The sequence below is a fragment of the Mercenaria mercenaria genome, chromosome 11 (genome assembly GCF_021730395.1).
Source record: "Mercenaria mercenaria strain notata chromosome 11, MADL_Memer_1, whole genome shotgun sequence".
NCBI lineage: Eukaryota > Metazoa > Mollusca > Bivalvia > Venerida > Veneridae > Mercenaria > Mercenaria mercenaria.
Window position 1 is genome coordinate 27802609 of NC_069371.1, and position 13130 is coordinate 27815738.

Here is a 13130-nt window from a genome sequence, read left to right on the forward strand (position 1 = left end):
GTCCGTGTCCGTCGTCGCGTGTGGGCTCAGCGTCCGTGCGGCGTCGTGCTCAAAACTTTGCTTGTGACCTACTCTAGAGGCACATTTTTCAGGATCTTATGAAATTGGTCAGAATGTTCATCTTGATGATATCTAGTTCAAGTTCGAAACTGGGTCACGTGCTTCAAAAACTAGGTCAGTAGGTCTAAAAATAGAAAAACCTTGTGACCTCTCTAGAGGCCATATATTTCACAAGATCTTCATGTTAATTGGTCAGAACGTTCACCTTGATGATATCTAGGTCAAGTTCGAAACTGGGTCACATGCCATCAAAAACTAGGTCAGTAGGTCAAATAATAGAAAAACCTTGTGACCTCTCTAAGGCCATATTTTTCATGGATCTGATGAAATTGGTCTGAATGTTCACCTTGATGATATCTAGGTCAAGTTCGAAACTGGGTCACGTGCGGTCAAAAACTAGGTCAGTAGGTCTAAAAATAGAAAAACCTTGTGACCTCTCTAGAGGCCATATATTTCATGAGATCTTCATGAAAATTGGTCAGAATGTTCACCTTGATGATATCTAGGTCAAGTTTGAAAGTGGTTCACGTGCCATCAAAAACTAGGTCAGTAGTCAAATAATAGAAAAACCTTGTGACTCTCTAGAGGCCATATTTTTTATGAGATCTGTCATGAAATTGGTCGAATGTTTATCTTGATGATATCTAGGTCAAGTTCAAAAGTGGGTACATGCCTTCAAAAACTAGGTCAGTAGGTTAAAATAATAGAAAAACCTTGTGACCTCTCTAAGGCCATATTTTTCATGGATCTGTATGAAATTTGGTCTGAATGTTCACTTGATGATATCTAGGTCAAGTTTGAAACTGGTCAGTGCGGTCAAAAACTAGGTCAGTAGGTCTAAAAATAGAGAAATTTGTTACCTCTCTAGAGGCCATACTTTTTGAATGGATCTTCCCTAAAATTGGTCAGAATGTTTCACCTTGATGATATCTGTCAATTGAAACTGGGTCACGTGCCTTAAAAACTAGGTCAGTAGTCAAAAATAAAAATACCTTGTGACCTCTCTAGAGGCCATACTTTTCATGGATCTCTATGAAAGTTGGTCGAATGGTTCATCTTGATGATATCTAGGTCAGTTTGAAACTGGGTCAACTGTGGTCAAAAACTAGGTCAGTAGGTCTAAAATATAAAATCTTTGACTTCTCTAGAGGCCATATTTTTCATGGATCTTCATGAAAATTGATTGAATGTTACCTTGATGATATTAGGTCAGTTCGAAACTGGGTCACGTGTGTCAAAAACTAGGCCAGTAGGTAAAAAATAGAAAACCTTGTGACCTCTGTAGAGGCCATATTTTTCATGAGATCTTCATGAAAATTAGTGAGAATGTTCACCTTGATGATATCTAGGTAAGTTTCAAAAAGGGTCACGTACCTTCGAGAACTAGGTCATAGGTCAGATAATAGAAAAACCTTGTGACCTCTCTAGAGCCATATTTTTCAATGGATCTTCATGAAAATTGTCAGAATTTTTTATCTTGATAATATCAGTCAAGTCAAACTGGTCACATGAGCTCAAAAACTAGGTCACTTTTGTCAAATAATAGAAAAAAGACGTCATACTCAAAACTGGGTCATGTGGGAGAAGGTGAGCGATTCAGGACCATCATGGTCCTCTTGTTTTGTATCAGTAAATCAAAAATTGAATTTTGCTTAGTGGAGCTAAATATATTTGCAGTATGAATTGGTGTTGTACTGCTTAGAGTATATGAAAATGTGAATTAATGCACTTAGAATTTTAGGCCAGGATAGCTGCAAATAGAAATGAATAAGATTTACCAGTGGCAACTTTGATGACGGCCAAAACAGTTTGCCCAAAATATTGCCCTCTGATTCTTGAATTCCTGATAGGGGAGAGAACAAGCATTGTAACTTCAAAAACTTAAGTTTACAAAACTGCAAAACTAACCATAAATTTACCTCTGCAGTGCACTTGCTTAAGTCAAGATATTCATTCTCTTAAATAAGCTTTATTGAAACTTTTAAAGTGATAGAATTTACAGTTAAAAGCATTGCAAGAATTTAGTGTTCGAGGTATCATATTGTGAGTACCGGTAGTAAAGAAGTGCAGTTGGTTTCCAGCCTTGTATGTTGGCCAACATTTTCTGAAAATATACATTGGAAATTTTGAGCATAATTTTATTTGCTTTTAAGAGAAACATGTTACTGCATATATACTCATTGTCTTTGCATTGTTGTAACATGTAAAAGCCAAATCAGCACGAAACTAATGTCAGGAAAAGATTTTCATTTATGCGTTTTCATGGCTTCACATGCTTTTTGACCGATATGTAAGGAATTTATGTGAAGTGCTTTAAGATAAAAGTTTGTCTGCAGTCATGTTTTTGAATTTCATTTAAATAATATATATCATAAGAAGTATGTAACATACCATATGAATTCTTATTAGTGCCCCCTGGGGGTAATTGGGCACCTGTTAGAACCACTTTAGTAGTACTTGGTCTCAGTTAATATTGATGTTTTTTTTATGAATTACTAGAAGTTAAGTTGCTCATTCATGTATTGCCAGAAGTGATGGATTTTATTTACTTTCTAGTAAGGTATAGGTTTCAGATGTAAATTCACCTTGGAGACACTAATTAGGGGGGAGCATTAATGAAAATCAATATGGTATATAGTAGTGTTAGATATTGTGAAACTGCATGCCCAACTTAAAGCTACCTCTAACATATTATGTGATGATTGTTGGTTGTTAAACAGTTTTTGTTACAAATGTTATGTTTATTAAGTTGGCTGTAAAACCTATTACGATATTTAAGAAATTAAATATATGTATGTAATAAAAGGGAAAGCATATTAGCAAAATCTTTGAAGTGTAAAAGAGGCCAAGATGTTGATTTTGTACCTATGACTGATGAACAAGTCTGTATTAATCACACCAAATGTACATGTATCTTTTCTTAATATGTCTATATCTGTAGCTCAAGATCTTTTGATGATGTCATCTTTAAGTGATGTATGTTTATAACTTATTTAGTTATTATGTATGTTTTTGACTGCGCAGGATGTTGATTTATTACCTCATTTGCAATTAATTTGTCAAGATCTGCACTGTTCGCCATTCAGTCAGTATCTTTTTGGTTTGAAGATGATTTAAGTATATTTGTATGAGAATTTGTTTATCATACACCATGGGTTATGATCAAGACATATAACATTTTTGCTGTCCAAGGATTTCATTTGAGTTTATCCTTCATAATGGCAATTTTTTAGTTATCTTTTAATTTTTGAAAAACTGTATCTCTTTCCCTTGAAAATACCTCTCTCAGACTCTGAGGACTATGGATCTATTCCTGAAAATGAAGGGCCAAAGGCCTTATATCTAGATGCTTTCGGAAAACCATGGACACATCCCAGAAAGTGAACAGTCCAGGGCATTCTATCCAAAATAATTTAGTTTATGGCTTTTGTTAGGCAAACAATAAAGCTTCGTAATTGAATTTAAATGATTGTTGTGTAACTTCTCTTTATTCCTGAGACTTGTTGTTAAAAATGGGTCCAAATTATTTTATCTAGCTGTTTAGATTCTGACTTCTTCAACTGTTAGTCTAATGGATATTTTTCTATTAAATATTCTGTTATTGATAAATTGTTGATTTGTGAAATGAATGGTTTAGTAATTTCATAACTGAATGTTTGTGAGTGATTTTTATGTACATTTTAGTTAATGTTTGGTACAAATCTTCTCTGAAATAAGAAGTCAGAAGACATCCATCTTTTTATATGTTATGAATATGTATTCTGTTTCTAAGCTTCTCATTTTATTTATGCTAATCAATGTAAACCCATATGCCATGAAAGCCTGTGGTTTGCATTTTAAAATATACTGAGTATGCACTCAGTCAGAGAAATTTGTGTTGCATAAATAGGAGTAGATCTTGTTGGCATAATAAATAAACATACCAAAGAGTCCATCTGAACTAATATTTCCAAATGCTTAGACATATGTTGTGTAAATTTTGTACATAGATTATTTTAGTATAGGCATGTACTATAGAAACTGTGCAATACATGTAATAGTAACTTTGTTTTGTGCCTCCCCCTTCCCCCACAAGACACACACACACAATTTGGTTTTTCTTTTCATTCAGCCAGACCAAAGTCGTTGTCATTGACTTTGTCAAAAATGTGCTTAAACTAAGATAAAGGACCTTAAAGTTTGTGTCACAGGTTTCAAAAGTATTTCACCTGGAGTCATGAAACATTATGGGAATTATATCCTGCACATGAGACTCTATGCACCTGATGGTTATTTTATTTTGATTCCATACCTCATGTTTTTAATTTGATGTAAATGAGATGTGGAACCAAAATTTGTAGTCCTGTTTGGTGCCATATAACCTATACTGTGTTGGTGCGCTGTAAAACCCAAATAAATAAATAAATAAATAAATGATGGTTATTTTGGCTTTACCTCACGGTCCCTACCCCTCATAAACATATAATGCATTTTACCTCCCCCCCCCCACCCCCATGGCCCACACACACACATACACCAAAAAAAAAAGAGAAAAAAATCACTGCTATATTTTGTGTTTCTTGATAATGTTTTATAGCTTCCTTACCCTTCCCTCCCACTGGACGTTGTATGAGCAGTCTTTAATTGTCAACAAGTGACATATGACTGTACAGTGATAGTATGTTGGGCACCAGTGTCCAGTGGATACACATTTACCGGTATCTATTATCAGGAATGAGTTCTTTAAAGTTTGCTGAGCTTTTTGTATTGGTGGTTTGTCAAATATTGCTGCTGCCTATAATCCATACCAGTTTTTTGTTCATGCTTTCTGTGTTAGTTTTTCATTTATTCATTCTTGAATAAGGATGTACTTCTGTATATGCTGTAAGTGATTTTTGAAAGAGTTGAATTCACTCAAAGTCATAAGAGCTACGTAAAAATAGATTATGTCAATACTTTGTTACTGTTTCGTAATTTTTGTCGGACATAAATTTTATTTGTAACTTTGTGCAAATGAAGACATTCAGAGTTTTTACCAAAACTCAATAAGTAGCTTTGGAAGTTTAGTTATAATTTGTAAGTGCTTCTATGACACGGCTGCTCCAATTTTTAAATGGTATCAACATTTTTAAATCAGATATATGCATTTATTCATTTTATTCTAGTTGGTTTTTTTATCAATTCATACAAGGTAATCAGACCTTCATACATAAATTCAGTTTAAATGTTTTCTTTTGAATTATTGCATATTTATTTTATTTCTAATTGTTAGGTAAGGAAGATAATTATATTTATACTGCTCTTCGTGGTATTTGCGCACAGTCCAGTTTAAGCCGATTTTACCAGAATTCATTTTGTATTTTTCCTACACAGCAATTTAGTGTTCACCATTTAATATATACTAAAGTAAACTATCAAATCTGTAACTCTGCCTTTGGCATGTCCAGTTTCACTGTCCAGCAGGGATTGAAAATTTGGCCAGTTTTTAACCATGTCCAAACTTCAAATTCATTTTTAAAAAAATGTTTTGCCTTGTTTCGTAACTTTATATGCTAGAGTTTTGGGACAAAGTATTGAATGAAGGTTTTAAATGATACATAGAATCTAGCAATGTCTAGCTATTAGAGCTAATTTCTGTGTGTAAGCAATAATATTGAATATCTGAAAAATACAAAAAAAAAATATAGATTAGATTTTAGCCGTTATTGTGGAGTCTTTGTGACCCCTACCACTGTGGGTTTGAAACCCATTGTAGGTGATTTAGAATTTTGTCATGAGAGGAAGCAGTCCAGCTAGATAACATTGCTTTTCTCCAGGTGATAGGCCTGAAAATGCCTACTTAGGCACCTAGGGTCTTCTTAGCTATCAAAATCTTGAAACTCATTACATAACCTAAAATTTTGTCACTATGGCAGAACAAACAAATTGACCAATACTTAAATAATATTCTGGTTAAGATGGTCATTTTAGGAGTTTCTGTTAACTTTTTTTCTAGATTATACACATAGTATACATTGTACCTCATGTTTTTTGGGAAAAAAGCTTTTAATATCCTGTGTAAATGTTGACACACTTCAATGCTTCAAGAATCCTGTATTAGGATTGTAGCCTATAAATGGTTGTAGGTGATTGGGCATTGATGTTTCAGTATGTCAGGTGTCGTTTAAGGACTGTTTTTGTGGCAGGCACACATATCTTCCAGTAATGTAGAAAAAAAAAACAAACCCTCAGCATTTATAATATGCTTTGTTGTTCCATGGACATTGATGTTGTTTTTGTTTTTGACTTGTACAGTAGTAACACAGATGTAAATATTATTGTATGTTGTTGGTTGTGCTATTGTTGTTAAGGCGTGGTCTACAAGTACAGTAATTCTTCATATGATATTTGAATTTCACGACTAATGTCCGTTCTGAAAAGAAAAATACTGTCTAATCTTTATTTGTTTCATTTTGCATCTCACAAAAGAAAAAAAAGCTCTCTCTTTTAACCCTTACCCTGCTAAATTTCTGAAATGGACTGGTCCATCATTCAATTTGGGCAATACCATTTGATATTCAAAGGGGTGTTCAATGAAAATTTATTGACCGAATAGCGAACAGTGCACACCATGATCAGACTGCATGGATGTGCAGGCTGATCTTGGTCTGCACTGGTCGCAAAGGCAGATTCACTTGCCGCCAGCAGGCTAAGGGTTAAGTTAATTATGCACCAAACCATGTTGCCCTTGTTGAAATTCATTACCTTTGCTTTCCTCTTGTGTATTCATATTTCATTAAACCTGAAAAGTCATAACAATGTTCATATTAAGGAAGTTTTTCTCACACTAGTTTGCTTACTTCATTTCTGTTTTATCTATACCATTTAGACAGAAATATGTTACGAGGGTGAATGTATTAAAATATCTATTATATGTTTTGCTGTTGGGCTTGTATCTGTTACAACACTGTCACATATGGTAGACAAATTGCCTTGTACCAGATACTGTGAAATCATTTAATTTTGTGGGCATGAAATTTCGTGGTTTTGGTCAAAACGGCAATTTCGTGGGGATGTGAATTCGTAGATTACAACTTTTGAACATAAACTGAATGGGGATTTTACTTGTTCATTGGGATTAAATTTCATGGATTGACTCACGAAATCCACGAAAATTAGTCCCCAACGAATATTAATGATTTCACAGTAACTGTTGAAAACTGAGATAAGCAATTACAAAAAAAGTAATTGCATTTGAGTAATCTAATCACCTAAATATTACATGAAACCAAGGAAAAACACCACACATTTTGATGCACCTGTTTAGAGGAAATATCATGGTTTTGCATTGATCATCTGCCAGCATTTTCTGATTGAAGACTCTTAAACAAGAAAGTATACAAGTGTTACAGTTTTCAAAACCCCTGTTAGTTTTAGGGTTAACACCATAGGGACCTCACTTCACTTCGTTATTTTTTACGTTTCCTGGCGCTTTCAGTCTTTACATAATGACTAAGTATTACTAGATCCCTGTAGAGTTTGGGGTTAGTGGTCCGCAGCTCAAGATTGAAGCTAGGATACTCACTGCTTCCTGTCACTGAAATAGTAAAGCTTCCACAGTCACACATATGTCAGCATTGGTTGTGCATGTAAGCAGCTTTCTCTAAAACTTCTTTGTCAAATGCTATAGCTTAAGACATGAATTTGGCATCATGAAGTGACCTCACTGGACAAGTAACATAACTTTTGCTTTCATTTTGTTAAAATTATTCCCCTTTTCAACTTAGAAATTTGGTTTAATGCATGTAAGCAGGTTTCTCAAAAACTTCAAGAGGAATGCTTTCAATCTTCACACATGCCTTAGGCATCATGAGTTGGTATAACATAACTAGTTTTGTTTTGATAAAATTGTGTGTTTAACATAGAAAAATAAAGAGTTTTGTGTATAAAACGTGTTACTCAGGAACTATTTGACCAAATATTTTCAGATTCTCTACACATTTTTGGCATCATGGGATGACCTCACATGTCAAGTTTTATATTTAACTTACACTTTCAGAAAATTATGCCCCTGTTTCAAGTTAGAAAATGTTGCTAGAGCTTTTGCTTGTACACTAGTATTAGGTGAAAAGGCTTCAAATAGCTGAGTATGCTTTCATTAGACAACTCTTGATCACTTTTATTTCAGTTTTTTACATACCGTAATATTCCCATCCAAGGAACTTGGATATTGTTGGATGAAAGTTCCAGAGGGTGGTATTAATTTTATTAAGTAAAAAAACATATAAGATGTTTGTAACGATTACACAGACGTTTCATAGGTGTAATAGTTGTAAGATGCATTATGCCTCTTGTTGTGTGTGTACACTTCTATATTCATTCAGTTGAAATCCCTACATTTTGTGCAATTCTTTGAAAACTAACTTCTTTAAATCACTACTGACAGAAATTGTGTGCTCAAAATTTAACTACAGAAATATCAGTTTTAATTTGAGAGATAAATTACCAGATTTTATGGTTATTCTCCATAGTTGGAAATATAACAGGGTGAGAAATAGCAAGGTGAAAATAAATTTGCATTTTTGCAAGTTCAAGAAATTCATACAATGCCACATTAGACTATTAGTAGTAACAAAAAGTAATTTATTGTAATTTTAATATGAAGTAATAATTATAATTAAGCTGCTTGTGTTAGTTTAATGTAATTGAGCTGTTTAATTGGTAATGGTTAATATAGTTATTAAAGTATTTTTTGTCAAGTAAATAAAGGAGCATAGCAATTGTAATTAAATAGTTTAATCATAAGAAGTATTGTAATTGTTTAATTGTAAGAAGGTTACTTTAATGTAAAAATGTAAATTAAGGACTTATAAAATTGATATAGAGCATAGTAATGTGACTGGTTAAGAGCAGTAATGTAATTGGTTATGAGCACTATGACTGTAATCGAACATCTGAAATGATATGGTAAAAGTAATTGTAATCAAGTAAATTAATTGATAAGGAACATAGTAATTGTTGGGATCATGATAATTGTAATTAAATGATATCACTGGTAAGGATCATATTTAGATATTGACAAAAGAACAGTACAGACAGCACTAAAATTATGAATTTTTTTACTATTAAACTAGAGATTACATTCAAAAGCAGGGCAGCATGTGGTAGGTGACAATGATATTAAAACTAATTGTAAGCACACAAAACTTATTAAAAAAAATTTGGGTTAAAATTGCCTTTGCACAAGTAATTTTAAATGAACAGCAACATTTTAGAATAATAGATTTATATTTAGACTTTGCTTAATTGTTCTAAAAGACCAATGTTATGTCTTTATTTTATACTTTATAATATATGAGTTATATATTGTTTTTTGATTAAATAAAATGTAATATTGTTTTCAGGACTTTTCTTGTTTTCTATGCCCCAACTTGGTACTGAACTGTTTGTTAGTTCTTTCATTCCGATTTCTTGTTTGGTCTGTAACTTTGTCATTAATGGATGGATTTCAAAAAATACTTGGCAGAATTGATCAGTATAACATGACGATGTGTCACATACAAAAACAATAAATCTACCCATGTTACTTTTTAGCTCACCTGTCACAAAGTGACAAGGTGAACTTTTGTGACCGCTTGATGTCCACCGTCCACTGTCAGTCGTGCGTCGTCCGTCGTGCGTTGTGCATCGTGCGTCAGCAATTTCTAAAAAAATCTTCTTCTTGAAAACCACTGGGCAGAATTACACCAAACTTCACAGGAATGATCCTTGGGTGGCCCCCTTTCAAAATTGTTCAAAGAATTGAATTCCATGCAGAACCCTGATTGCCATGGCAACCGAAAGGAAAAACTTTAAAAATCTTCTTTAAAACCAGAAGCCCTAGAGCTTAGATATTTGGTGTGAAGCATTGCCTAGTGGACCTCTACCAATTTTGTTCAAATCATGACCCTTGGGTCAAAATTTACCCTGCCCCAGGGGTCACTTGATTTTACATAGGAAAATCTTCAAAAATCTTCTTCTCAAAAAGCAGAAGCCCTAGAGCTTAGATATTTGACATGTAGCATTGCCTAGTGGACCTCTACATAAGTTGTTCAAATCATGACCCTGGGATCAAAATTGACCCCGCCCAAGGGGTCACTTGAGTTTACATAGGGAAATCTTCAAAGTTTTTCTAAAAATAAACCAGAAGGCCTAGAGCTTAGATATTTGACATGTGCATTGCCTAGTGGACCACTACAACATTTGTACAAATCATGACCCCCGGGGTCAAAATTGGCCCCACCCCAGGGGTCACTTGATTTTACATAGGAAAATCTTCAAAAATCTTCTTCTCAAAAACCAGAAGCCCTAGAGCTTAGATATTTGACTTGTAGCATTGCCTAGTGGACCTCTACTAAAGTTGTTCAAATCATGACCCTGGGGTCAAAATTGACCCCGCCCCAGGGGTCACTTGATTTTACATAGGAAAATCTTCAAAAATTTTCTAAAAATAAACCAGTAGGCATAGAGCTTAGATATTTGACATGTAGCATTGCCTAGTGGACCTCTACAACATTTGTTCAAATCATGACCCCCGGAGTCAAAATTGACCCCCGCCCCAGGGGTCACTTGATTTTACACAGGAAAATCTTCAAAAGTTTTCTAAAAATAAACCAGAAGGCCTAGAGCTTAGATATTTGACATGTAGCATTGCCTAGTGGACCTCTACTAAAATTGTTCAAATCATGACCCTGGGGTCAAATTTGACCCCGTCCCAGGGGTCACTAGATTCTACTTAAGAAAATCTTCAAAAATTTTCTAAAAATATACCAGAAGGCCTAGGGCTTAGATGTTTCACCGCCTGAATTGTTTTATGATCACATGGATATTAGGATGGATAGATTGCTTGTTGACTCAGTAGATGTTTTTTGGGTGGCAAACAGCAGCCGTTTTGATCTGAATCAAATGCAAGTAACCAATGACACATATAATATAAAATATTTTTGGGAACAGAAGGCAGATTAGATGGTCATCACAATTACTACATAACACTTTTGTCTTATCATCTACGATATTCATAGTGATTACACGGTTGAACTGGTGGCCACCTTCAATAAGGATCCAGCCAGGTCCTTACACAAACTGAATAATGAATAATGATTTAAAACAAATGGTTTACAAAAATCTCCATAATCACTTTTTCATGGAAGATATTAACTTTGAAGAAGACATGTGAACAGTTTTGCTTGGGGGTTGCTTCGGATTCGGGCCGGATAGGCAAGGAGCGTTGCGCGCGCGTAAAGGCCTTAACTTGCCATTAATTCTTCGCAAGGGAATTTATCTGGTATTGTTTCCGGGGAGTTCATCGGGCTACTGTTGGTGCATGTCGGGATGTGTTGATGCGTGTCTTTCGGAATTAACCAAACTGGTTTTATACAGTTGGACACGGCTGGTTGTGTTTGCAATGTCATGTGGAATATTTGAATGGCACTTTTCTGCGTGCCAGTTCATTCATTTCATTTTTACAACTTGATGTTGCACGACTCATAGGTACAGTGGTGAAGAGAACACACTTTATGTGTCAAGCCGCCCTATACACAAACAAAAAAAAAAAAGAGGAATGCTTTCAATCTTCACACATGCCTTAGGCATCATGAGTTGGTATAACATAACTAGTTTTGTTTTGATAAAATTGTGTGTTTAACATAGAAAAATAAAGAGTTTTGTGTATAAAACGTGTTACTCAGGAACTATTTGACCAAATATTTTCAGATTCTCTACACATTTTTGGCATCATGGGATGACCTCACATGTCAAGTTTCATATTTTAACTTACACTTTCAGAAAATTATGCCCCTGTTTCAAGTTAGAAAATGTTGCTAGAGCTTTTGCTTGTACACTAGTATTAGGTGAAAAGGCTTCAAATAGCTGAGTGTGCTTTCATTAGACAGCTCTTGATCACTTTAATTTCAGTTTTTTAAGTACCGTAATATCCCCATCCGAGGAACTTTGATATTGTTTTGATAAAAGTTCTAGAGGGTGGTCTTAATTTTATTAAGTTAAAAGACACATTAGATGTTTGTAACTATTACACAGAAGTTTCATAGGTGTAAAAGTTGTAAGATGCATTATGCCTCTTGTTGTGTGTGTACACTGTCTATATTCATTCAGTTGAAATCCCTACATTTTGTGCAATTCTTTGAAAACTAACCTTTCAATCACTACTGAGAGAAATTGTGTGCTCAAAATTTATTTACAGAAATATCAGTTTTAATTTGAGATATAAATTATCAATTTTTATGGTTATTCTCCATAGTTGGAAATGTAACAGGGTGAAAAATAGCACGGTGAAAATAAATGTTGTTTTCTTTTGAATTATTGCATGTTTGCAAGTTCAAGAAATTCATATAGTGCCGCATTGGACTATTAGTAGTAATAAAAAGTAATATATTGTAATTTTAATATGAAGTAATAGTTATAATTAAGTTGCTTGTGTTAGTTTAATGTAATTGAGCTGTTTAATTGGTAATGGTTAATATAGTTATTAAACTAATTTTTGTCAAGTAAATAAAGGAGCATAGGAATTGTAATTGAAGAGTTTAATCATAAGAAGTATTGTAATTGTAAGAAGGTTACTTTAATGTAAAAATGTAAATTAAGGACTTATAAAATTGATATAGAGCATAGTATTGTGACTGGTTAAGAGCAGTAATGTAATTGGTTATGAGCATTATGATTGTAATTGAACATCTGAAATGATATGGTAAAGGTAATTGTAATCAAGTAAATTAATTGATATGGAACATAGTAATTGTTGGGATCATGATAATTGTAATTAAATGATAACACTGGTATGGATCATATTTAGATATTGACAGAAGAACAGTACAGGCAGCACTAAAATTATGATTTTGCGATCGCGCAGCGTCCGTCGTCTGTCGTGCGTGCGTGCGTAATTTTTTCCTTGTGACATCTCTAGAGGTCACAGTTTTCATGGGATCTTTATGAAAATGGGTCAGAATGTTCATCTTGGTAAATTCTAAGTCAAGTTCGAAACTGGGTCACGTGCGGCCAAAACAAAAAGTAGGTCAGTAGGTCTAAAAATAGAAAAACCTTGTGACCACTCTAGAGGC